This window comes from Ailuropoda melanoleuca, chromosome 20 (assembly GCF_002007445.2).
Source record: "Ailuropoda melanoleuca isolate Jingjing chromosome 20, ASM200744v2, whole genome shotgun sequence".
Lineage (NCBI taxonomy): Eukaryota > Metazoa > Chordata > Mammalia > Carnivora > Ursidae > Ailuropoda > Ailuropoda melanoleuca.
Window position 1 is genome coordinate 28,468,393 of NC_048237.1, and position 27,541 is coordinate 28,495,933.

A 27,541-nucleotide genomic window follows, 5' to 3' on the forward strand; every position below is an offset into this window, starting at 1 on the left:
CCCTAAATACAGCAGAGTTTGCTCATCTCTCATTACGATGAAGACCAATAAACCATTTTTGCGTGAAAACGGAATCCCACTGGAACCGCCTGTGGACCCCTCACTACTGCAGAATTTGACTGATTTTTCATTTCATTAATTTGCAAACTTCCTTACTCACACAGTGGTTAGGTGGTCTCCCCCGCACGAGTTCTCAGCAAAGACATAATAAGAGAATACTGGAGAAGATGTCTGGGATTACTAAGACTTCATTTGTCTTATAAAATGTACTTCAGGGCATAACCACTGTACAATAAAACATTAACAGAAATCATTAAAATAGAACCATGCCTTGTCAAGATGAATAAGAGGAGTGTGTTTCATGTGGCACTGTCCTTATTTCTTTAAATTGGTCTTTTACTTGCTAATTTGCAAACCTGAACAATCGGACATTCTGTGGTATGAATCACGGCAGTGAGATTTCTCCATTCATAGATTTCCCATCACTACCCCTGATTTTCCCTGAAGTCTTGAAAGTAGTTGTAAAGATGGGAACAGGGTCTGGTGGATGCTTTAGGGGCCATGGCAGTAGTAGGAGGTGAAAACAGATGGCAATACTTTTTCTTTGTGCAGTATTTTCTGAGGGCCTACGTGAGATCAGAATTGGAAATGTGATTTTTGTTCTTTCAGTGGTAGATCTCTCATGCAAACAGTGGCTCCCTCGTTAAAACTATTCTGGCTGAATTATTTGGGTTGGCCTTTAATGTGAACTGAAATTACTTTTTCCTTGTGATGCTCTGGTAGTTGGATTTATGTGACAAGCCGCTCACTTTTTAAAAGCTTTTCATAATGTGCATCAAGAAGTGCTTCAAAGAGGGGCGCCTGGGTGGCTCAGTCAGGAAAGCATCTGCCTTTGGCTCAGGTCATGATCCCAGGGTCCTGGGATCGAGCTCCACATCGGGTTCCCCGCTCAGCAGAGAGCCTGCTTCTCCCTCTCTTCCCCACTTGTGTTCTCTCTCGCTATCTCTGTTTCTCTCTCTCAAATAAATAAAATCTTAAAAAAAAAAAAGAAAGAAATGTTTCAAAGACAGATATAAAAGTAACGACAAGAGGTACCATGGGTTGAGCGCTATGTGCCAGCCCTTATGCTAAGCTCACTGCATACAGCACACTCTTGAAAGTTCTGTGAGCGAAACGCAGTTATCTCCATTCTGCAGATGAGGAAACAGAGGTTCACTGACCTACATCACAGTGGTATGGTTGGTATTTCAACCATTCATTTATTTGAACGGTTATTAAATAATTGATTTGTTTCAGGCTTTATTCCAGACGTTGGGGATATAAGGAATAAGACGTATCTCTTGCCCTCACAGACTTTACATTCTAGATGGAAGAAGACCTTTCTGATCTGAGAACCTCATTCTTGACCACTGTACACACTCTTCATGGAATTTTAAGTATAATGAGACAGTAATAAAGACTTCATACTGATTTATCTTGGATTTGGTTTATAGGAGGGTGTTGCAGGGAAAAGGCTGTTTGTTGGTGGGATATCGTTGTTCAGGTGGAGAAGAGTTACCGGAGGGGAAAGGAAACCCCTTATGTGAGAAGTTACCCTCTACATTTTGCAAATTAGATTACTCTAAATTTAAAATAATTTCTAAATACACAATATGGACTTGGACCTTGAATTTTTAGGAATTGTAGGCCTGGAGGATGTTCTCTCCTGTTCTACACGTTCAGGTGAAAAAGTGCTTTGCTTTATATCTCTGCTGGCAAGTACTCGCTGTCATCCTTGTGATTTTCCTAACTGACTTATTTGAGGTTTTATTGATTTGAGAGTAAATTGTCAGTGAAAAAAAATGTTTTTAACCCAGAAAGCTTTGGATTGAAAACGTGAGCTGCTTGTTTTTAATTTTCCAGGGTATAAGAATTTTGGCACGGAAAAGGATCTACGCCAAACTTCTCACTGTACAGAAACCGAGAAACTAAGGTTAGAGATTTGAAATACACACAGTCCTCATGAGGGCAGGCCTGGTCTAAATCTCATATAAAAGAAGCAATACTTTCTTAGACTAAGTTTTACTGATTACTCACATGTCCTTTGGAGTCACTCTTGCCCTTAATATTTATATAGTATTATTTAGAAATTCCATTCCGTGTTTGTAGGAAGACAAGTATGTTCCTGAGTTTTCTGCAAAATTCCAAGGGCTCACATTCCCATGCCCACCCCTGGCTCCACACTCCAGCTGCTCCCATGTTAGCTCCGTATATAGATGGTCACCTGTCACATTATATCCTTATTCCGTGATGTGTTGACCTACACTTGGAACACAGAGCTTTTGCTAGAGATCACACTCGCACGTACACAGAGGAACACCCGAGCGAACAAGCAAATAAACATTTATACGAAGTCTTTATATATTTATCAGACTTTGCTGAGGGTTTGGTAAGGTAGAAAGGATTTCGTATTGCACTATCTCAACACTGAACATGGCGTCTCCTTAATCTTAAAATTACCCTTGTCCCTTTCAGCAAGTAAGTCTCAGTCTCTGGCCATGTTGCCTTCGTGGCTCTTTCTTCCTCTTCCTGCTCCTGCTTCCTTTCCTTTCTCCTTCTCCAGAACAAAAGCCAAGTTCTTGTATGTTCTATGTTATTTAAAAATTGATATATAGTTCACATACCATCAAATTCACTGAAGTGAACAATTCCACAGGCTTTTTTTTTTTAGTATATTCACAAAGTCATGCAATAATCATCATTGCCTAATTTTAAAGGATTTTCGTAACCCCAGAGGAAGACGCATACTCGCCAGCAAGTCTCATTCCTCTGCCCCCAACCCCCAGCCCCTAGCAACCATGAATCTACTTTCTGTCCTCGTGGATTGCCTATTCTGGACATTTCATATATAGGGCATCATACAACATATAGTCTTTGGGTCTGGCTTCTTTCACTTAGCACAATGCTTTCAAGGGTCATCCATGCTGTAGTATGCACCTGTACTTCTTTCCTTTTTAGGATTGAATAATATTCCACTGTATGGATAGGCCTATTGTTCACCAGCTGATGAATATTAGGTTTGTTTTCAATGTTTGACTACTGTGAATAATGCTGCTATGAACAATTGTGCCAAAGTTTTTGTATGAACATGTATTTTCAATTCTCTTGGGTATATCCCTAGAAGTGGAATTGCTGGGTTAAATGGCAAGTCTATGTTCAACTTTTTGAGAAATTGCTAAACTGGTTTTCAAAGCGGCTATGCCATTTTATATTCCCACTGGCAAGGTATGAAAGTTCCAACTTTTCCACTTTATTGCCACACATTTTTTTTTGACACGCATTATTTTTACTATTACGGTCATCTTAGTACATGTGAAGTGGTATCTCATTATGGTTTTGATTTCCGTTTCCCTAATGACTAGTAATGTAGAGTATATTTTCAGGTGCTTATTGGCATTTGTATGTCTTCTTTGAAGAATGTCTATTTGAATCTTTCACCCATTTAAAAAATGGTATTGTCTTTTTATTGTCAAGTTATAATAGTACTTACGTTAGACCTTTATCACAAATATGATTTACAAATATTTTCTTCTGTTTTATGGGTTGCCATTTCCCCTCCTTGATAGTGTTCTTTGAAGACCCAAACTTTCTGGGGTTTTTTTTTTTTTTTTGAAGCTCCGAAGTTTTTAATTTAATTTAATTTTTCTTTGGTTGTTTTGCTTTTGGTGTCATTCCTAAGAAACCATGGCTGAATCCAAGCTTATGAAGATTTATACCTATGTTTTCTTCTAAGAATTTTATAGTTTTTGCTCTTTCATTTGAATCTTTGATCCATGTTAACTTTTGTATATAGTGTGAGATAAGGGTCTAACTATTCTTTTGCACGTGGTTATTCAGTTGTCCCAGCACCATTTGTTGGGATAACTATGCTTTCCCTATTGAATTATCTTGGTATATTTGTCAGAAAACCTCCTGACTGTTAACTGTACGAGTTTACCTCTATGTTCCTAAGCAGAGTAATTCTGCAGTCTCCAGCCCTCACCTCCAAATTTAGCTCTGGATGTTCCGCTGGATATACTGCTTCCAAGTATGCCTCTGATTAAGGTCTTAGACAAGAATTACTCTCTAATGCAGTGGAAATGGGGAGTGAAGAGGAAGGATGGCTTTCCTTCTGGTCACACAAGAATCAGCAATATTGTACTGTAGCCATAGGATGATCAGACAGTTGCACTAGCTGTGTGATTTAGGGCAATAACCGCTTTGAGCCTCAGTTTTGCTTTCTGTAGTGTGTATCTTATTGTAGTATTTCTATGTGGGAATTCCTTCCCAGAATTTCCCTGGGAACGCATGTTTTCTTGAATCTTGCAACCCATGAAAAATCAGTTAAGAAATTGGGAAAACAGTACAAACTAGTATAATTCTCTTATGAGAATTAAAGCTTAATAATAAACATAGAAATGTTAGAGTCTTTAAGGTAGTCAGTCACTGATGTCCCATTGAAAGTAAGAGCAGGAGTTGCTATCAGAGTGAAAGTCAAGGGAGACATTTCCGTAACTGGGCCAGGACCATGTAGGAGAAAAACAGCCATAATCGAGTTCTGCTCAGTCCAATACAGCATGTATGGCTATTGAGTACTTGAACTGAGAGATCAGTCTGCAGGGAGATATGCTGTAAGTATACAATACAAATCAGATTTTAAAGACTTAATATGGAAAAAAAGAATGTGAAGTATCTCAATAATTCTCATTTAGATTACATATTGAAATGATAATATTTTGAATATATTTGGTTAAACATATTACTAACATTAATTAGGCCTGGTTTCTTTTCCATTTTTAATGTGGCTCCTAGAAAATTCAATGACATAGGTGACCAGCACATATAGACTGTGGCTATTGTCATATGTGGTAGGCAAAATTCTTACATAGCCCCCAAGTGTCCAGGTCTCTGGTGTATACACACCTTCTCCCAGGGACTCAGACACTAGTCTAAGTGCTATCATGAAGGGATTTTGGAGATGTAAGTAAGGCCTTAAATGTGTTGACTTTAAGATAGGGGAGATTATCCACATGGGTCTCACCTAATCACATGAGTGCTTTAAAAGCAGAGAGTTTTCTCTGGCTAGTCACAGAAGAAGAAAGCAGTGATAGCACTCCAGCTGGGCTAGAAGAAAGAAAAAAAATCCAGGTTGCAAATTGCCTCTGGGGCCACAGGCAAGGAGCTATGGGTGGTCTCTAGTAGCTGAGAGTGGTCCCTAGCTGACAGCTAGCAGGAAAATGGAGACTTCAGTCCTAAAACCATGAGGAAATAAATTCTTTCAACAACCAGTGAGCTTCAAGAGGACCTTGAGCCCTCTGATGAGAATTATGGCTTTCAATTTCGGCCCCAGAGACCTAACCTACAGACACTATGAGATAAATTTATTACGTTTTAAGCTGTTAAATTTGTGGTGATTTGTTACACAGCAATAGAAATCTACTGAAGCATGTTGCAAGAGCTTGTTTGTGTCCCTTTCTGTGACTGATAATGAGTCATTCTTGTGAATAAAATAAATATCAACAAATTTGTATGTATACTATTCTTCATACAAATCCTACGTATTTTAAGAAAGAATGCATTTGAAAGCAAAATAAGTTCTTTTTTTATTGTACTAATATTTTTTTATTATATTATGTTAGTCACCATACAGTACATCCCCGGTTTCCGATGTAAAGTNTCTTCCCCTACCGATCCTCCTAGTTCTTATGTTCCATAGATGAGAGAAATCATATGATAATTGTCTTTCTCTGCTTGACTTATTTCACTTAGCATTATCTCCTCCAGTGCCGTCCATGTTGCAGCAAATGTTGAGAATTCGTTCTTTCTGATAGCTGAGTAATATTCCATTGTATATATGGACCACAGCTTCTTAATCCAGTCATCTGTTGAAGGGCATCTCGGCTCCTTCCACGATTTAGCTATTGTGGACAATGCTGCTATGAACATTGGGGTGCATATGGCCCTTCTCGTCACTACATCTGTATCTTTGGGGTAAAAATGAGCTACTTTGACATATGATTCTGTGCAGTGCTGTTAATCTTGCTAGAATATCTGAATGTTAGGTTTTTCCAGCATTATCCAATAATTTTTGCTGGCATTTTTCAGTTTCTGAATATTTACTATGGGGTATAGTTCTTTATAAGTTTGTCTAAAACACTACGACAAAACAAAACAAAACCGAAACCACTACTAAAAACTTTTCCTTGGCAAATGTCACTAAAATACAGAGTAACTAATGATTTCAGAAATTCACCAAAATTTCTGAGAATTCTGATTTCTTGTTGCCTAAAGATTAATATCTATTGGGAATTTGGAAAGAATGTTTAGTGTTGCTATAAGGATTAAATGAACTAATGAATGTAAGGTGCTTAGGGTAGGGCCTGGAGAATATTAAGTGCAACACATGGTATTCACTATTAGTCTAGTCTCAGGTGCATAAATAACAGGAACATCAAATTGACTATGAACATTCATGGATGTAACTGAATTTTAATCTGAGTTTATATTACATAGATGAGAGTAAGGGAATTTTAAGCAATTTGTTAAGAAGAAATCCAAAGGGATTAGTCTTGAAGGTGGATCAGCAACCTGAAGATTTTTTGACTTGTGGGTGTTTTGATTTATTAAAGAATTTATTGAAAAAATCATCATGATGAGTATTAAAGGCACTTGCTGGAGATCAAAGAAAGATGAGAAAATAAGAAAGGAATGATTACGTTCCCCACCCCACCCCAACCCATGTCTATCTTCTTACCATTATAAAAGAGTGTGAATTGAACTTGGAGAGTTTGATCTGATTTGATTTGCTTGATGCTAACAACAACAACAAAAATGCTTTGCAGCATCTAACAAACAACACGGTTTTTATTTTTTATTATTATTTTTTAAATTTCAATACAGTTGACACACAATATTACATTAGCTTTGGGTGTACAACTTAGTGATTTGGTGTTTCTACATTATGCTATGTTCACCCCAAGTATAGCTACCATCTGTCCCATTACATTGTATTACAATATCATTGACTGTATTCACTATGCTCTCTTTTTCATTCCCATGATTTACCCATTCCATAACTGGAGGTCTGTATCTCCCTCTCCCCTTCACCCATTTTGCCCAACCCTACCTCCCACCCTCTGGTAACCATTAGTTTGTTCTCTGTATTTATAGTTCTGATTCTGTTTTTTGTTTGTTTATTTTTTTAATTCCATTTATGAGTGGAATCTTATGGTATTTGTCTTTCTCAGTCTGACTTATTTCACTTAGCATAACACCCTCTATGTCCATCCATGTTGTCTCAAATGGCACAGTCTAGTCCTTTTTTTTTTTACTGGGTAATATTCCATTGGGTTTATATAGCACATTTTCCTTATCCATTTGTCTATTGATGGATACTTAGGTTGCTTCCATGTCTTGTTTATTGTAAATGATGCTGCAGTAAACATAGGAGTGCATATATCTTTTTGAGTTCGTGTTTTTGTTTTCCCTGGGTAAATATCCAATGGTGGAATTATTGGATCATATGGCATTTCCATTTTTAATGTTTCCAGGAACCTCCGTACTGTTTTCCACAATGGCTGTATCAATTTACATTCCCACCAACTGTGCATGAGGGTTCCTTTTTCTCCACATCCTAGCCAACACTTGTTGTTTCTTCTTGATTTTAGCCATTCTAATATGCATCTCTACTGTGGTTTTGATTTGCATTTCCCTGATGATTAGTGATGTTGAGTATCTCTTCACGTTTCTGTTGGCCAACTGTATGTTTTCTTTGAAAAAATGTCTAGTCAGATCCTCTGCCCATTTTTTAATCAGATTATTTGGTTTTTTGATGTTGAGGTGTATAAATTCTTTATATATTTTGATACTAACCCCTTATTGGATATATCATTTGCAAATATCTTCTATTCAGTAGGTTGTCTTTTTCTTTTGTTATTGTTTTCCTTATTGTGCAAAAGCTAGCTTGTTTGCTTTCTTCCTTCCTTCATTTCTTTATTTCTTTCTCTTTCTCTTTTTTTTTTTTTTTTTTGTGAGCTCTATGCCCGATGCGTGATTTGAACTCATGATCCCAAGACAAAGAGTCGCATGCTCTACCAAATGAACAAGCTGGGCACCCCTGTGCAAAAGCTTTTTATTTTGATGTACTCAATCCCAATAGTTTATTTTTGTTTTTGTTTCCTTGCCTTAGAAGATGTATCTAGATAAATGTTGTTATATGGCTGATGTCAGAGAAATTACTGCCTGTGTTTTCTTCTAGGTTTTTTATGGTTTTGGGTCTCACATTTAGGTCTTTAATCTATTTTGAGTTTATTTTTGTGTCTGGTGTTAGAAAGCAGTCCAGTTTCATTCTTTTACATGTAGCTGTCCAGTTTTCCCAGCACCATTTTTTGAAAAGACTGTCTTTTCCCCATTGTATATTCTTGCCTCCTTTGTCATAGATTAATTGACCATATACATATGAGTTTACTTCTGAGGTCTCTATCCTGTTCTCCTGATCTACGGGTCTATCTTTGTGCCAGTACCATACTGTTTTGATTATTACAGCTTTGTAGTAGATGTTAAAATCCGGAATTCTGAGACCTCCAGCTTCATTCTTCTTTCTCAGGACTGCCTTGGCTATTCAGGATCTTCTGTGGGTTCCATACAAATTTTAGGATTATTTATTCTAGTTTTGTGAAAAATACTTTTGGTATTTTGACAGGAATTGCACTGAATCTGTAGATTGCTTTGGGTAATATGGAAATTTTGACAATATCAATCCTTCCAATTCATGAGCATGGAATATTTTTCCATTTGTTTGTATCATCTTCAATTTCATTCATCAGTGTATTATGGTGTTAAGAGTACAGGTCGGGGCACCTGGGTGCTCAGTAGTTAAGCATCTGCCTTCGGCTCAGGGCGTGATCCCGGGGTCCAGGGATGGAGCCCCACATCGGGCTCCTCCGCTGGGAGCCTGCTTCTTCCTCTCCCACTCCCCCTGCTTGTGTTCCCTCTCTCGCTGGCTGGCTCTCTCTCTGTTGAATGAATAAATAAAATATTTTTTAAAAAAAAGAGTACAGGTCTTTTGTTTCTTGGTTATTCCCAGATATTTTATTCTTTTTGGTGCAATTGTAAATAATGTTGTTTTTTAAATTTCTCTTTCTGCAACTTCATTATTGGTGCATAGAAATGCTCCTGATTTTTGAGTATTAATTTTGACTCCTGACATTTTACTGAATTCATTTATTACTTCTAGGAGTTTTTTGATGGAATTTTTATGATTTTCTATGTGTGATACCATGTTATCTACAGTTTAACTTCTTCTTTACCAATATGGATGCCTTTTATTTTTCTTGTTTGATTGCTGTGGACTTCTAGTACTATGTTGAATAAAAGTGGCAAGAATAGACATACTTGTCTTGTTCTTGACCTTAGAGAAAGCTCTCAGTTTTTCACCATTGAGAATGATGTTAGCTCTGAGTTTTTTTTTATATGTGGGCTTTATTGTGTTATGTTCCTTTTGTGGTGTCAGTTTTTACTTCTTCTCTCTCATTTCTGATTTTATTTATTTGGGTCCTTTCTCGTTTTTTCTTGATGAGTCTAGCTAGGGGTTTTTCAATTTTCTTTATCTTTTCAAAGAACCAACTCTTGGTTTCATCAATTTTTTTCTTTTTCTTTTGTTTTTTAGTTTCTCTGTCATTTATTTCTGCTCCAAACTTTATTATTTCCTTTTTCTATTCACCTTGGGTTTTTGTTGTTGTTGTTCGCCTTTTTGTAGTTCCTTTAAGTATAAGGTTAAGTTGTTTGAGTTTTTTCTTGTTTCTTGAGGTAGGCCTGTATTGCTATAAACTTCCCTCTTAGAACTGCTTTCACTATGTTCCAGAAATTTTGGACCATTCTGTTTTCATTTTCATTTGTCTCCATGTATTTTTTAATTTCTTCTTTGATTGCTTCATTGACCCTTTGGTTTTTTAGTATCATGTTGTTTAGTCTCCACATGTTTGTGGGTTTTCTAGTTTTTTTTTTCCTTGTGATTTATTTCTAGTTTTATACTAACTGTTGTGGTCAGAAAAGATGCATGGTGTGATTTCAATCTTCTTAAATTTAATGAGACTGGTTTTATGGTATAATATGTGATCTATTCTGGAGAATGTTCCACATGCACTTGAAAAGAATGTGTATTCTTTTGTTTTTGGATGGAATGTTCTGTATATATCTGTTATGTCCATCTGGTCCAATGTGCCATTCAAAGCCACTGTTTGCCTATTGATTTTCTGTCTAGATGATCTATCAGTTGATGTAAGTAGAGTGCTAACGTCCCCTCCTATTATTTCATTGTCATCAATTTCTCTCTTTATGTCCATTAATAACTGCTTTATGTATTTAGGTGCTCCAATGTTGGTTGCCTAGGTGCATAGATATTTATTATTATTATATCCTCTTGTCGTACTGATCCCTCTATCATTATGTAATGCTCTTCTTTGTCTCTTGTTACAGTTTTTGTTTTGAAGTCTATTTTGTCTGATATAAATATTTCTACCTTGGCTTTTCCCCCTCACTTCCATTTGTATAGTGAATGTTTTTCCATTCCTTCACTTTCATTCTGTATGCATCTTTAGGTCTGAGGTGAGTCTCTTATAGACAGCATATAAATGGGTCTTGTTTTTTTTTTTTTTAAATCCATCTCGCAATTCTGTGTCTTCTGATTAGAGCATTGTAGCCATTTTCACATAAAATAATTATTGATGGATATGTACTTATTGCCATTTTAAAAAATTGCTTTCTGGTTGTTTTTGTAGTTCTTTGTTCCTTTCTTCTTCTCTTGCACTCTTTCTTTGTGATTGATAAGTATATATAGTGTTTTGTTTGGCTTTCTTTCTCTTTATTTTTTGTGTATCTATCATAAGTTTTGGGTTTGTGGTTACCATGAGATTCATATACAACATTGTAAGTAAATAGCAGTCATTTGATGGCCATTTAAATTCAAATACATTCTTAAAAAAAAAAAGACAAAAAAGATTTTTCTTTTTCTCCTTCTCTTCCCATTTTACTCCTTTCTCCACATTTTATGTATATGTTGTCATATTTTACATCTTTTTATTAATATTTTTCCTATGTCTAATTATGACTAATTTCCATTTCTTTTCCACTTGAAGAAGTCCCTTTAATGTTTCTCTTAAGGCTGGTTTAGTGGTGACAAATTCCTTTATCTTCTGTTTGTCTGGGAAGCTTTTTATCTTTCCTTCAAATCTGAATGATAATCTTACCAATCAGAGCATTCTTGGTTGCGGGTTTTTTCCTTGCAGCACTTTGAATATATCATGCCACTTTCTTCTGGACTGCAAATTTTCTGCTGAAAAATCAGCTGACAATCTTATAGGTTTTCTCTTGTAGGTAACTTTTTATTTCTCTCTTGCTGCTTTTAGAAGTCTCTCTTTATCTTTATCTTTGGCATTTTAATTATTATGTGCTGTGTTATGGACCCTCTTGGGTTCATTTTATTTGGAACTTTGTGTTTCTTGGACGTGGATGTCTATTTTTCTCAGGTTAGGGAAGTTTTCAGTTATTGTTTCTTCAAGTAAGTTTTCTACACCTTTTTCTTTCTCTTTTTCTGGGATCCCCTATAATGTGTGTTTGTTTGCGCAATGTCCAAGAGATCTTTTAATCTATCCTAATTTTTAAAAAATTCTTTCTCTTTTTGGTGTTCAGCTGTGTCCTTTCCATTGCCCTGTCTTCCCGATCACTGGTATGTTCTTCTGCTTCCTCTAATCTATTGTTGGTTCCCTCTAGTGTGTTTTTTTATTTCACTTGTTGTATTCTTCAGCTCTGATTGGTTCTTTTTAATATATTCTATCTCATTATTGAAAGTATCACTGAGTTCTTCCATTCTTTTCTCCAGCCCAGTGAGTAACTTTACAATCATTACTTTAAATTCCTTGTCAGGCACATTGCTTATCTCTGCTTCAGTTACTTCTTTTACTGAGGTTTTGTCTTGTTCTTTCTTTTGGAGCACATTCCTCTGTCTCCATATTTTGCTCGACTTTCTGTGTTTGTTTCTATGGATCAGGAGAAACTACTACTTCTAAAGTTGAAGGAGTGGACTTGTGTATGGCGACCCCTATGCAGACTGTGTGGTTGGTGACTTTTGCTGCTGGCTGGCTGGACAGTGGCAGTGCATGCTAGTTACTCTTTTTAAACTGTGGCTTTTTACAGAGAGAATAAAGAAAAAAAAGGATAATAAAATAAAAAATAAAAATAAAATAAGAAAAGAGAGGAGAAGAAAAAGATTAAAAGAAAAAAGAACTAGAAGGAAAAGAACAAGATCAAAAATAAAAAAATAAAACAAAACAAGGCAAATTTAAAGAAGTTTTTTTTTAAAGTAAAATAAAACAGTACCAATTAAAAAAAGAGAGAGAGAAAAAACCTCTCAGTTTGTTTTCTGTTTCTCAGCACTACAGGGTGGCTGGTGCGGGCTTGCTGAGGTCCCAAGCTCACTGTGAGCTGGGCCCTGCTCTGGTCTGGGCCCTTGAGGTGGAGGGAGAGAGAGCATTCCCACAGTTCCTCAGCCCCTCTAAACCACAGCTTTTCCTCTGTGTCCCACTATATGTAGGGCTGGTGTGGACCTGTGGACTCTGGGCTTGCTAAAGTCACAAGCCCATCCAGAAAACGGGACTGGCCTGCACTTCTGTCTAGGCTTCCAAGGGTGGGTGGGAATGTAAGCCTTGTTGTTCTCCAGTCCCTCTGACCTGGAGAACGTTCCCACAGCTCGTCTGCTGCTTGGCAGTGTTTTAGTGTTGTCTCTTTTATATACTAGTTGCTCTTTTATATACTAGTTGCTCTTTTAAATCACAGGGTTTTTTTCTGTGCCCAAAGACAGAGGGATTTGTTCCTGGCCCCTCAGTACTATCCCTCCCCATGCTGTTCTCAGTGTGTGTGTGTGTGTGTGTGTGTGTGTTGTGGGGGGGAGGGGGGGAGCTCCCTTTGTTACTATGTCTCCATCTCTCTTGCTGTTCTCTTGCCGTTCTCTCTGTTTTTGGTTGTTTAGTAGCTTTTCAATCAGCCCTCAACTGTTCCTCAGGAGAAATCATTCTATTAATAGGTGTAATTTTGTGTGTTTCATAGAGGAGGTGAGTTCACAGTTTTCCTACATCACCATCTTGAACTGGAGCCTACCCTTCAGTCTTTATAACTTAACCATTAAAGTGGTATACATGCTTCCTTTATATTAGGAGGAGAGGGTTGGGTTGCAGTTAAGGTTGAAGGAAAAGAACAATGAAATGGATTGTGCTTCAAGGTCTTCATTTCCACTGAAATATCTTCCCTTCTCCTATCCATCCAGCCGTGTTATCCTCTCAAATCTGCCCCAAACCTCAAGTTTCCTTGGAAAAGATATCCCTGACTGACCTTACTTGTTCTTATTGATTTCCACTTGCCTTCAGGGACTTTGTCCCTTTGTTGTGTGTTTTCATTTGGAATGGTCATCTCTGAGATCTTGTGTGTTCTTAGGTCTGTGTGAGCTATTTCCCTCCGTTAGATTATGAGGTCCTGTGACAGAATAAGAAGTCAAGTTTTTGGTTCGTTTCTTTGTCCTTAATTCCCAGTATTCTACACACAGGTGTCATTTCATCAGACAGTATCTAGTAACTATAAGTGTATCTCAAATAAGAGTTAATGATACATAGTGATATTAGTTTAATAAGGAGAGAACTGTCTTTTTCTGTTAGGTCCAGTTTCTTACACTATGAAGATCCCACTTTTTGTGCAGTTTTGAGCAAGATGTTTTTCCTCTGCAGTCATTAAATCTTTGCTGTTCTCAGACTCTCAAGCTCTCCCATCACCCATTTTATTCCTAATACAAATGAGAGCTGGAGGAGCACATAAATTAATAGATTGGAGATATTCCAACATTATTGCAACCCTTGTTTTTAGAACTAACATAGTTTTCATATTTCATTGAACAAGTGATGGTATTAGATTCCCAAAAAAATCTCTTTTGTAATTAAGTCTATCTTTGGAATTTGGAGTTTCCTAGCTCCTGCTGGAACTGAATGAATTTAAAGGCATTTCACCACTTCAGGAGTTTTGGGTTCCAGAGTTCATTATTCTGCCTTTGCCACCCGTATGTCCTCAATGTGGGGTACACAGTGTACATATTAGCAGGTGTCGGCAAATCCCACACATGCGGTTTCTTCCTTTTACCCTTTACCCAGACAGAAAGTATTTCCATTCATATTAATTCAGTCTTGAATTTATTTTAGAAGCAACTGGAAAAAGCCTCATTTATCTTTGTCATTGTGCAACTGGCTAAGAATTAAGGAAATCATGTGTTTAGATGACTGCTGAAAAGACCCAGCTCGTTAGAGATGGGCAAACCTTGGAAGGGTTGACTAGGTTCTGAGAGGACCCCTGAAGTGTGGCTACTTTTCTGAAAGGCAATCAAATTAATAACCTGTGCATAGTAACACTCAGGAGTTCTCAGAAAGTTACTGCCTCGTGAGGTTATCATCCTTTTGCACGTAATTGTCTTTCCCAGCGAGGGCTCCGTCATGGGAGAACTCAGGCTAATAGCATTATGCTGTGACTTCGGGCAGTCTCCTTGCCCATCCCCACCCCGCCTTTCCTTTCTCAGAAATGGTGAGCCCTTTGTCCGAATGATAGCAGAAAATTCAGAACAAGAAAAAAGCCCACAGGGCCAGATCTTTACGGCTATATTGTAGGGATGGTCCTATGCTGAGCTGGTATAAATAAAATATGCTACTGCTGCTGAGCATATCTCTGGAGAAAACCACCCGGGTGCCTTTTAGAACAAAGAATTAGACATGGTCTCCAGCGAGTGGGTTTTCTAGGCCTATGGCTGGTGGTAACTTCAAAGTGAGGTCTGTGCACAGAGGGAGGCACTGAGAATATTGGAGACCAAAGTGTTATATGACCTCAGATGTTTCTCTTGCTTGCTTGCTTTCTCTTTTGAGTCTGACAAATAGTTTCTGGAGGACGCATTCCATTAAGGAAGGTCAAGAACCAATGAGCTTTCCTCTTACTAAAACACTATCTTTCAGTGTCATTTACAGCCCTTTGTTTCACTAGAGTAAAAACGAGTCGAGGGCGGGAAGTGGCCAGGATGGGAGATAGGACACCAAGTAAGCCTGCTGGGCTTGTTCTTCCTTGTCCAGATGTCTCTGTGCTATCATCGTGTAAAACTACAGATATTTCCATACTCTCATAAATGCCAGTGCCAGAAATCAAGGAGACTTTTTTTTTAGATGTAATTGTCTTCTAGTTTGCTGGTAGGCTTTATATCCAATTTATTTGCTTGAGTCTTCGGATGTGTCACCATTTTGGGCTGTGAAACTTCATATCTAATTATTTTGAAATTTGGTACCCTTTTATACAAAAGAAATTAAAACAACAATGAAAACGTTGTCCAATTCTATCCTTCAGTAATTTGATTTGCAGGAAATGAAAAGTATTATCAACAGAATATGCTTTTCAAAAATTTATAATCCTTTAAATGGGCAAATCCTTTCTCCGGGATTAGTAGCATGGTTTGTGTCCTAGGAGCCAAATCCTATTCTCTAATTCAATCCTCAAATCCTTTCTAACAGTGCCTATATTGATTTCAGACCCAGTTTTGCTTAAGAATCTGAGGACGGAATTTGGTGCTGTGTTTAGAGGTCCTTAAATAAAGATTTTTTTTTTAATGGAGTTTATCTAAAATAGCCTCTAGTTCTCAAAGTTAAATTGTGATGTCTCAATGAACATAACAGATGTGCTTAATTTCTAGGCTGTCCTTTGTTTTCCCCATGCCTAGCAGAATTCATACTTCTCTGATCTGGAGGAACAACCTAGAAAGTTGATGCTGAACTCCAAAGGTTTTTGGTGACTCCGGGTGTTTCCTTAATCCCAAATATTGACCCTGAATGTGCATATGGTTGATCTCCCTGTCATATTTTTAATGTTCTTGGAACTTGGTCTTTTTGAATACAATGTACATGTAAATGATTATATATTTATATTTGCAGATGTCACAGGCTCTGTTACAAGTAGGGTAACTGGTGCTCTGCTCATCTACAGGAAGATGAAAATAAATGCTGATAATGATGGTGTGTAAATAATGAAGACAGTAAAAATCCTAAATTGACTTTTTTAATCACTAAAGAATGTTTACATTATGAGGACGGCAGTTTTAGTAAATGTGTTATATTATTCTATGCTAATTATACAAAAAATGATTATCCGCATACGGTAGATATAACAGCTCTCTGTAAAGCAGACTGTTTATTTTATCAGGACACATTATTCCCTACCTAGAGTAGATAACAGAATTTGTTGTACTATCTCACAAAGTCTTGTCTGAGAAAAAGAACTGGAATATACAAAAGTGCCCTGAAATAGGCTACATTAACTCAAGGAACCAGAGAGCAGAGAGATAGTAAGAGGATCACAGGAACATGGCTATCTCATGAATGCCTACATAGAAGAGAAGTTTACAAAGAAACTTAGCGGATTACAGTAAAGTCAACCATGCAATTTGCACAATAAAAACATTTTAGAATGGATACTGTGAGCCAAGTACTGAACAAAACTATTTATAGGGATTGTGTTTGATTCTCAGAACTACCCTATGAGGTAGGTACTATTATCGTCATCACTTTCCATTTAAGGAAAATAAAGCTTAGTTAATATGGAATAACCTGTCCGAGATCACACAACTGAGTGCCTCAGCCTGGATATGAACCCATTTGTGCCAAACTCTAATCCCCATGATCCTAACCCCAGGTTCTGTGCCTCCTTTTTTCCTCCCCAGTCCTCTCTCCCGGTAAGGTGCTCTGCACATCACACCTGTCTGCTCTGCCATCTCTTAATGATGACTTCTTGGTCTCAGTCCTTCTTGAATTCTATGTTAATTGCCCTGAAATGTAATAGAGATCATCCATGTGCATGGTAGTGCATTTGCAAAGTGATTGTAATAATATAGAAACTGCTTCTGACATAATGTTTGGTTATTAAAGTAGAAAGCTGGTCAGGGTCAGGGTTAGGAGCTCATGGGTATGACCTTGGATAAGTTGTTTTGCACAGCTGTAAAGTATCAGTGATAATAATTCTTGCCTCTTTAGGTTGCTGAGAAAATTTAGTAGGGCAACGCCTGTAGAACTGTTAGCACTGTTCTTGCCTCGTAACTAGCATTAATAATCATTATTATCTGGCTTTACATATTCATTAGAGTTATGTATAAATGTACTGGGTAAATTCTTCTTTCTACTTCAAATTCTCTTCTTGATCTCCATAACATGGTCATGTTCTGTTTTTCTACCTCTCTGATAATTTTCTCTTCTTTACTAGCTTCCCTTCTTCCTGCCCCTTTGCACATTTTTCAAGGCTTGAGTCTTGGCCCTCTTCTCTCTGCCACCTCCAGGATCTTATACTCCTCGAATACCCTTCTGATCACAATGCCCTGTCTTTCCACCTCACGCCCACGAAGTCACTCCTTGTCCTCACTAGACCCTCCAATTCCAAAACCTGTACTTCTTTCCCATTTCTGTCTTCACTTCATCGTTTCCAGCCTGCGGCAGCCAGGCAAGATCCTCCATGTGAAAATCCGTCTTCTGTGGACTTGGTTCTCCCAAGCCTGTGATCTCCACATGCCCTCTTACCATTCTGGAAAATGGGTCATTACTGGAGGGTGTGCTTGGATGCCCCAGAGAGCCCTGCTATGGCATCTCAGTTCGGTGTTCAGGGCTAACTGGATAACTTTTTGTTCATGTCCAGTTGATGCCATATCATATTCCTCATAGTAGCAGTTCTAAATTTTCAATTTTCCTGAAGTCCCCAGAGAGACTGCCATACCCTCACTCCATCTATTTCTTTACCAGGAAAATCAAGGACGTCTGACCTGAGTTTCCTCACACTCACTTTTCCACCTACCAATTGTCTGTCAGTGTTTTTAACCTCATCCCCCTTCAGCCTCCTCTGGAATCTTCTTCATCAGTTATACTTTACTTTCTATACATTTTCAAGCCTCCTTTTCTGGTGTCTCTTTTTTAATCATGTGAGTTTCCCATATATTAAGGATTTTTTTTTTTAACCCTGCTAACATCTCCAGGTGCCATACTCCATATTTTCTTATTTTTGCCTTTAGTTTTCCCCAGAGAACACTCTCCTTAACCTCTGGTAATCTGGATTCACCAAAACTTCTACTGAAACTGAAAGCCACCTGGGTCTCCCAATCCATTGAATCATTGCCCCTTTCTTGTCTTGTATCCTTAACTTTCCTGAAGTGCATGACATAGTCCTGTGCCCTTCCTCTAGACTTTCTCTCCTGTTAGTATCCATGGTACCACATGGTTCCATCTTCTGAACTGGTTCCTCTTCTTTTCAATCTAATTTAATCCAATCAGCATGTATTCCCCACTCATTTACTTCAACTGAGGTTGATGAAGAAGCAAGATACTTTTGGATAATCCGGCTGATAGCAGCATCACCACCAAATAATTAAGCTCTCCTTTCTCTAAAACTAATTAATGGGCATAATAAATTATGTCCTCTTCAACTCCTGGACTTGAAAATTTGGTTGATGGTAATCATGTAATTTATTTGAGATAATTTTGAAAAGGGTGCCTTATTCAGTAGCTGTGGTTATGCCTGGTACATCTCATTTTAACTCAACAAGTACTACATCCTGCATGTTATCTGCCAGGTGCTATTCCCAGAGCTTTACAAATATTAACGCACTGAACATTCAAGACAAGTGGGTTATATTGTCCCACAGACAACGAATGGAGTATGCCCTTTGAAATAAAATGCAAATTGTTTATTGTTGTTTTACTGATGGAATCTGTTTTAGTTAGATGGTCTTTCCTACAAAGTATTTGATTTCTCTTCTACTTAATGGTGAACATCCTTTCTTCCTTCCTTCCTTCCTTCCTTCCTTCCTTCCTTCCTTCCTTTGGATGTTCTTTAAATAAAATTCAAAAAGACAAAAAATAAAGAATGGGTATTATGATTAATCCTATTATATAGATGAGGAAACTGAGGGACATGTAAATAACTACCTCAAGGTCATACAGCCAGCAAGTGAGCCAGCTGGGATTTGAACCTATGGAGTATGGTTCCAGATTTGGTGCTGCAGAGGTACTCAATCATTGAATGAAAAGATACTTGAAGAACTAATTTTCTGACTATTTTCATAGCTAATTTGAGATTTTTCACTTGCATTTAAATTGTTCTTTTCTAGTATTTTGTGTGTTCTTGCTGCTTCCTCTCATCATTTGAGAAAAAAAAACTGTCTTTAAAATTTGCATATAGAAATATGTCAGTGGGACAAGGTAATTTGATCCCCAGATAGCAAGACCTTTTCAGAATCTCCTTCTGGGTTTCTATTCTCACTTTCAGCACACCCTGGTGTGAAATGATGGGGAATCTTGGGAAAAGATACACTGAAGAATTATTGTCTTCTCCAGGTTCCTCTCTATCTGCTACTTCTTCAGCAGGCCTCAGCACACAAACTCCCTTCCTGCAGTTGACCTTGGTGGCGGTAAGTCCTGCCGTGTTGGCACTGCTCTCTGTAAAGCGTTAAGACTTTGTCAAGAGGCTTTTTAAAAAACATGCATTAGCTGTTGTTCCATCTTGTTTGTATACCTTCCATAAATACCACGCAATTCTCAAATCTCTTCTGAATCAAGGGATTTGTGGTTTAAGAGGATTGATCACAGTGGCCTACCATCTTCCTGCTGGTCACTGGTTATTCTGCTGTATTATTCTGTGCTAGAATTACTTTCTCAGCATGCAGATGAATGGTGTAAACCATTCATGGCATCTTTCTATTTTTTTTCCTTGAAAATGATCATTACAATGATACCTTTCTTTCCTGATTTATCTGTTCTAAAAATATTTCTTCAGTCAAGCTCACTGTGATCACTGTTTGAGAGTCAGAAATCCTTCAGGATGCTGGTAAAGCAGAAACCTAGTTGAATTCATCATTCATCCTAAATGCTGTCAAATTAAAAATAAGACTTCTGTTAGTTTCCGCTCATCTAAATATCTGCTATATGAGATACAACGGAAGCATACTAAATAACATTACTGACTTTTTGTGAAAAGCAGAATATAATTTAAGAAAACATTTTTTCAGCAGGGCTGTAAACAGCTACATAAAGGATAGAATTACAGTAAACCTAATCAACATTATTTTGTCTTGTATTATCATTTAAATTTTTACAAACATGGGCATTTGAAAAAGATAACATTCTTCCTATTTTATCTAGGAAATGTATTTTCTCTTAACATTTGTGTTAGCTGTGAAACTATCATTTTATAGTTACCTACTAGAAAGTTATTAACTTTTTAAATACATTAGTAGCTATTATAATCATGATTAATCAGTAAAGCATTTTATTTTCATATAACTACTTATATTTTTGTATCTCAATCGACTGATGCGGTATTAGCACATAAAGCAAATAAGGTAATTTGTTTGTTACTCTAACAATAATTTAGAAAACAGACCCATACTTGAAAGTTAATACTGAGAAATTAAGATTATTTGATTGTGTCTTATTTATTTACTTTTTTGGTGTCACAGTATCCTTTTATGAAATGATAGTGTTGTTCTTCCTAATGTACTTACTTAACAAATAGAAAGTTGGCAACTCTATCAAAAAAGAGTATTCCAAAATGTCATGTTTCAGTTATCTTCCTAGTGTCGTTATGCTCGTTAGGTATAATTGTAAGCTGTATAATCACAGGGTCACAATCATTTACAAGTCCTGGGATACTAAAAAATGATCTTGAAATAGACTTGCAGCTAGTTGGCCTTCTATGAGCCAAGGCTGTATCACGCCAAATAATAGTCTGATTCTGAAGGTCAGTGCGTATTTAACATTTATCTTTTTCTTCCCAATCCATTACTTCTATCGTATTCTAGGTTCTTGATTCCTTTGCTGTCTGCATTTCTAGGTGATCTATGTCCTTTCTGAACTCTTAGGGGTTCAAATGAGGTCCTAGTCATTTGACATTTAATCATTATGTTTCTTTGTAGCTTTTCTGGGTCCAATGTCTTGCATGGCCATTTAGTTTTTGCGTGCATCCTTCTATTATACCCAGCTCAATAATAAACTACTTGAAGTTAGGCTTGGACATTATTTTCTCTAGATCCCCTGCAGCTCTTAGCTCTGTGTGCCTGAGAGAACATGAGCTTTGTGAAGGAATAAATGAATGACATAATTCAGCTTTTATTGGGCCTTCAGACAGGAGGGGTTGTTGGGTTTGTCCTGTAGAGGGGAAGTTCTTGTGCTGGAGAGATTCGGTCAAGCTGGGTCAGGCTTACTGTCCCATGAACTAGAGTCGTATGAGCAAGCTGGCCTGGAGCTGAGTCACCTGGGACATAGCCATGTTACTAGATCTTGTGACACGGGAAGTCAACAAACCCTGGCTCACAAATACAACTTAGTGAGTGCTGGGTCTGTGCATGTGTAAATACTCTGTTTCAGAGCTCTCTTGATAAAGAAACTGTATATGGGTTTATATGCCTCAATTAAATGGAATAAAGGAAAGCGACAGAGCCAGGATTTGAACTTAAGCAGTCCAGCTCCAAAGTTCCAGGTCTTAATGGCTCCCACTGCAGTGCAGCTTCAGGATACAAGAATCAGAGCAGTCAGCATCTACTCCTCATGGGCTCTCATGGTAGAAAGATCAGCCCAAAGTCCTAGGTGGTGCCACAGCACCCCTGCCAGGGTCCAGACGCTCATTTTCTAGACCACGAAAACTAGTCCTAGAGGGAGGACAATGGGCAGCCAGTGAAGGTGCCCTCACGTGGCTCAGAGTCGGTCTGAAAGGATAGCAGAGAGTCAGCCTGCCCAGTCAGTAGGGTGACCATATAATTTACCACCCAAACCAAAATACTTTTGAGAGCAAAAGGAAACACTGTAATAATTATGTGGAAACTACAGATGTAAACTGACTGTCGCAGGTAGTCTTCACTGGCTGAGTCCGTCAAAAAACCTCCCAGCAAAGGGAGAGAAAAATGTAGGTAAACTTGGTAAATGTGGGAAGCCAATTATTTGAAAGAGGATAAAGTTGGGATGAGGGCACTAAACCTAGGGACAGAAGTCAGGTGCACTTAAGGATGTTTAAAAAAGAATCGGGTGGGGTGCCTGAGTGGCTCACTTGGTTAAGCGTCTGCCTTCGGCTCAGGTCATGATCCCGGGGTCCTTGGATCGAGCTCTGCGTCGGGCTCTCTGCTCGGCAGGAAGTCTGCTTCTCCCTCTGCTCCTATCCCCACTCGCGCTTTCTCTCCCTCTCTCTCTTAAATAATTACATAAAATATTTAAAAAAAAAAGAATTGGGTACACACATATAACAAAAAGAAGCAAAAAGGTATCTAGACACACAGAACAATATGGTAGTTTGTGTATGTGTGAAAATAAGTCAGGGGAATAACAGAAGCTGAGAATGGATTTCCAACTATTTGGGAGTTAAAGGCCAGACTGATCTAGTATGGGGTGGTTACATCGTGGCAGGGACTCTGAAACAAATCCTGGTCATCAAAGTCTCACTGTGAACTTGAGAGGGAGTCCAGGCTTGCCACACCAGTATCTTCTTGGGACTAGGAGAGTCCTATATTTTTGTCAGGTGTTGTGTAGCCCTCTCTTCTCAGCTGGCTGACTTTTCTGAGAACGCCAGGGACAGAACAATAAACGTAAATAAACTTAGGAAATTTGGGAGGCCAACTGTCTGAAAGAGGATAAGGTTGGGACCTCATCCATGCACCTAAGAACAAAAAAAAAAAAAAAAAGAAGAGGCAGGAAATGCTGTTAAGGAAAGGATTGGGTGAAAATAGATGACAAGAAGAAACCTGAGATCCCGATGCAAGCTGAATGTGATTCAGCCGTATATTTCCAGATCAAAAATGGCAGAATTTCACCATCACAACTCGGAAAGAAAACTTTCCTTGCTCCAAGACTTGCCAAGGACCTTACAAGAGCAGTATGTGCAGTTCTGACTTCGACATTTTTAAAATTATGCAAAGAATTAAATTCCAGAAAAGAAGTACCAGACAGATTATACTGGTTGGAGCATGGCCTTTCGTGAAATTTAGTAGAGAGAGAGAAAACTAAGGGTTGATTTCACTGTTTGCAAAAATCATGAAGAATATGGGTACTTATTATCTTGCTTCTCCACAGTATGTTGAAACAAAGAAATGAGCTGACGTTGCAGCAAGAGATGTTAGTAATGCCTAAGGAAGAACTTCTTGACCAAATGCTGGGGCAAGGAAGTGCTGAAATGTCTGACCCTGTAATCTTTTTATGATAGGATAGAAAATCACTAGTCCTGAGTTGTCATTACACATGGTATTTGATGTAGGAGGTCCCGAGGAGGGAGTGGAGAACTGTGAGTGCAAGGGTGTCTCCTGACAGACCCAGAAGTTCTGAAACTGGTTGGAAAGAAGAAGGAGAAGTCAAAGTCAATTAACCATACAAACGATCACATGGACTCTATCCCCGGGTCATGGGTGTGTCGAGATGATTCTTCACACACAGGGCCCAGCCCCTCCTTCTGAAATCCAGATAGTGACACTCTGACATTGCCCTGTGACTTCACCAGTGTTATTCCTCTTCATCCTACTTTAGTCCCAGGTGATTCACCTGGGTGGGGTCCCTGCCTCCGGCTGGGAGTTAAGCATCACTTCTCCCTTTTGAGTGGGAAGGTGCAGCTTCTAGGGCTGTCCCTCCCAGAAACTCCATGGCTTCCATAAACCTCAGAGGATTTTCTCTGTCTGGTCAGAGACCCAAGACAGAATGTTTACTCTGTCTGGCGTGGTACCCAGTTCTCCTATTAGGAGAGAAGGCATACCTACGCATAGGGCAGCAGCCAGCATCGAATCGGCTTCAGTTGAAACGTGTCTTGCCACCGCAGAGTACCACGTAGGGCTCAGCATTCCAGGCTGTCTAAGTCCCACTGGCCACTAGTCTTGGCCTCCCTCCCTCAGATCCCGAAGCCCCATGTCTGCAGAACCAGAGCCTCTCAGCTGTCCTCAGCAGTGAGGTACTGGTCTCCTTAGGTGGACATGCTATTTACTGCTTGTGAGGCAGGTAGTATAACTGCACAGGATGTCCCTGAAGTTTCACAGCTTGTCGCTGAGAGGTAGGTCAGTAGGAGAAAAAGGATGTGGGTCTATGCATAGTGACCCTGACCTTTGCTCTGAAATCATTGACTTGTGTAAGAAAGGGTAAGTGAATGTAGTACTAAGGGATCCCTCCACTCCTGGATGTGACTCCTGGATGTGACTCCTATGGCTCTAAGTCTTAGGCTCCGCTTCTGCCTCTATTGTAAGCCCTAGACTTGCTGGGCTGTGTGGCTACTGTGCTCTTATGTAGGCAATGGAGATACAATGACAAATAAGACAGATAATGTCACAAGGGTTTATTCCTAGTGAGAGGAGACAGACTATAAACAAGGAAGCAAATAAATAAACAAGAAAATATCAGATGGTGACAGGTGATAGTAAATCAGGGTGATTGATGGGAAGTTGGTGTGGGAACGGTTTAGGCTGAGATGCTGGTGACAGGCTCACTGAAGAGATTAATCAGTAACCTGAATGACGAAAAAAAGAGTCAACCAGACAATGCAGGGAAAGAGCTTCCGGTAGCAGAACTGCTCTTGGAAAGGCTCTAAGCTGGGAAGGAACTCAGTGTTTTGGGGACAAAGAAGGGAGGCCCATGGGCCTGGAACTGAGTGAGACTGGGATAAAGATGGGAAACTTTGGAAAGCTTGTCAGGCACCAGATCGCAAGGAGCCATGGGGGCCAGGAGGAGAGTGAATTCAAAATGGTCCTTGCATTGAATTAGACCCTGGAGGTCATCTAGCTTGAGCTTCTTACTTCAAAAATGAGGAAGCAGAGCTTAGGGAGGTGTAATTTTATCACTCCATCTCTGCTCACCAAACTTGGTCATGCTGTGATGTGGAAGCAAGATCTTCTGACCTAGGTCCTTGCCACTTTCCACCAAACTCTTCCTCATGCTAGAGTGGGATTCCTGAATGTCTCACTTTATTTTTTTTTTAATTTTTGTTTTCTTAAAGATTTTATTTTTTTATTTGAGAGAGAGAGAGAGCATGAGCCCAGGGGAGGGTATAGGGAGAGGAATAAGCAGACTTCCCACTGAGCAGGGAGACTGAGGCGGGACTCTCTCCCAGGACCCCAGGATCATGACCTTAGCCGAAGGCAGACTCTTGAATACCCAGGTGCCCCCTGAATGTCCCACTTTAATAGGGAATTAAATAAATTAATATCTGTAAAAACATTTAGAATAATATTCATTACATTATGCTTGTTACGTAATAAAACAAAATGTTTCAAAGATTAAAAAAAAGACACAACAATGTGGAATTATCCTTCATTCACCTTGTAAAAAAGGGGGGCTTATCAACATCTTTGTAGCCTAGCTATGCATTGTCTCAATAGCAAGTACTTAGTTTGACTATTTAATGCCACGAACCAAATGCAACCCATTTACTCTACAACTGGGACACGTCGCCACTCTAGGGACATATGGTGCAGATTCCACATCTAGGAGGAGTTAACGTTCCACTGCACACACAAACATTCAGAATCAGAAAATTGTATTGTAAGTTATGTACACACAGGACACGTGTGTGTATATACATCTTGGTTTTTCAAATAGCAATGACATTGCCTAAGGGAGCAATAGCTTTCACATCCTCCTGTGTGTTGAAAAGAAGGCTTTATTGAAGAGGACATATGGATGGAAATTCACTTTGGAGTAGTCCAGATCTTCAGTTCTAAAAGGATTTGAGGCACAAACCCACAGAGAGAGATGTGCTGGTGGAATAGAAGCTTGTTGTCACTTCTCTGGCCCTCATTCAGGATTTATAGCCCAAAGATCTGCCACCAACCTGCTGCAATGGCAAATTACACCCTCATTCTCTGGCCCGAATCTCCATTCATCCTACTGCCTTCTAGACTTCCTCCTGACTCTCTCCCACTAACTAACTGGTGGACCCTGACAACTTCCTAATTTCTCTCTCTTTATTCCTCCTTTATCTCTATCCTTGATGGAGAATGTAATAGAGAAAAGTCTCACTCCTTCCTCCGATCTTGAGGAGACAGGAAGAGCATCCTCCCTGACTTTGTCTAGGATGGATGAAAGCATAAATGAGGTGATACCTTTGAATCAAAGATGGTAGGCCAGTAAGAAACTTCTGCATGGGAACACCTCTTTACTGTTCAGGTTTATGACACATGTGGAAAGAGGTAATGTTTGTACAGTGCAAGGTAAATGGAGGAGCTTGCTTGCAGCTAAGGTGTCCAGCCTGGGCACTCCACTACCCTAGACTTTCCAGCTACCCTGAGGGTGGAGAGGAACCCAAGCTTGACAGAGACTCTGTGAACTTCCAGGTCAACCCTGGGTATCAGTATCCAGCTGAAGACAAGGGAAAAGAGAGCATGGAGGATCAATCATCCATGAGGATTATGTTCCAGGTCTAATTGCACACTTTGGTGCACATTCCATTGGCCAGAGCCTGTCATATGGGCACATCTGGCTATGAGGAAGGCCAGAACCTGGGTTTAGCTGTGTGTCCAAGAGGAAAGGAAGCACATTTGGTGACTAGGTAGCTAGGCTCTGCCATAGGAAGTATATGACCAGTGGTATTCCAGAGACAGTAGCAGAGTTGAAACTAAGACACACATACTTAACCCATGGCACAGTGCTCTCCTCACCAAGCCACACTCTGCCGTATCTTTATATGACCCCTATCTTTAAAAAAGAGCTTCCCACAAAAGGTGGCAAAAGGAAACCAAGAAGAAAGTGGCTGGTTCCTTCTCTAAGGAAGATCGGTATGGTGGAAAACACCAGCTGTGTTTGATATAGGAAACACAGAAAAATGGTAGTCTCGAGGCCTAAGGAAACCAAAATTGCATCTGATTGCCTCAGGGGTCATAAAGTGAGGCCTGTTGCTCTGCAGAATGAAGTTGTATTAGAAAATCCAAACTAAACCACCGAGGATATTCAGGGTGAAACTGCCCGCCCAACTTCTATGACGTGGATCTTACCCATGAAAAATGTGCTCCCTGGTCAAGAAAATGGCAGACCATGACTGAAGCTCATGTCACTATCAAGACTACTGGGAGTTATATGCTTCATTTGTTCTGTGTTGGTTTTATTTTAAAAAAGCAATGATCAGATTTGGAAGACCTCTCACACTCGGCACCTACAGGTCCACCAAATCCAGAAGATGATAGAAGTCATGACCCAAGAGGTACAGACAAATGGCTTTAAAGATGCTGTCAGTAACTTGATTACAGTCAGCACTGGGCAAGACATAGGAAAGACTTGCCCATCTACTTATCCTCTCTGTGATGGGTTCATCAGAAAAGTAAAAAAATGCTGAAGAAACCCAAGTATGAAATGTGAAAACGCATGTTGCTTCATGGTGAAAGCAATAGTTCTGGAAAAGCCTCTGGAATGAGACAGGGGATACAGTTAAATGAGCGCATGGGTACGAGCCACTAGTCCAAGAATCTGCTTAA

At 39.0% G+C, this 27,541-nt stretch overlaps 1 pseudogene; it reads left to right on the top strand.

The window, feature by feature from the left end:
* The first annotated feature begins 1,652 nt into the window (after positions 1-1,652).
* Positions 1,653-27,541, top strand: LOC100479586 (annotated as a pseudogene).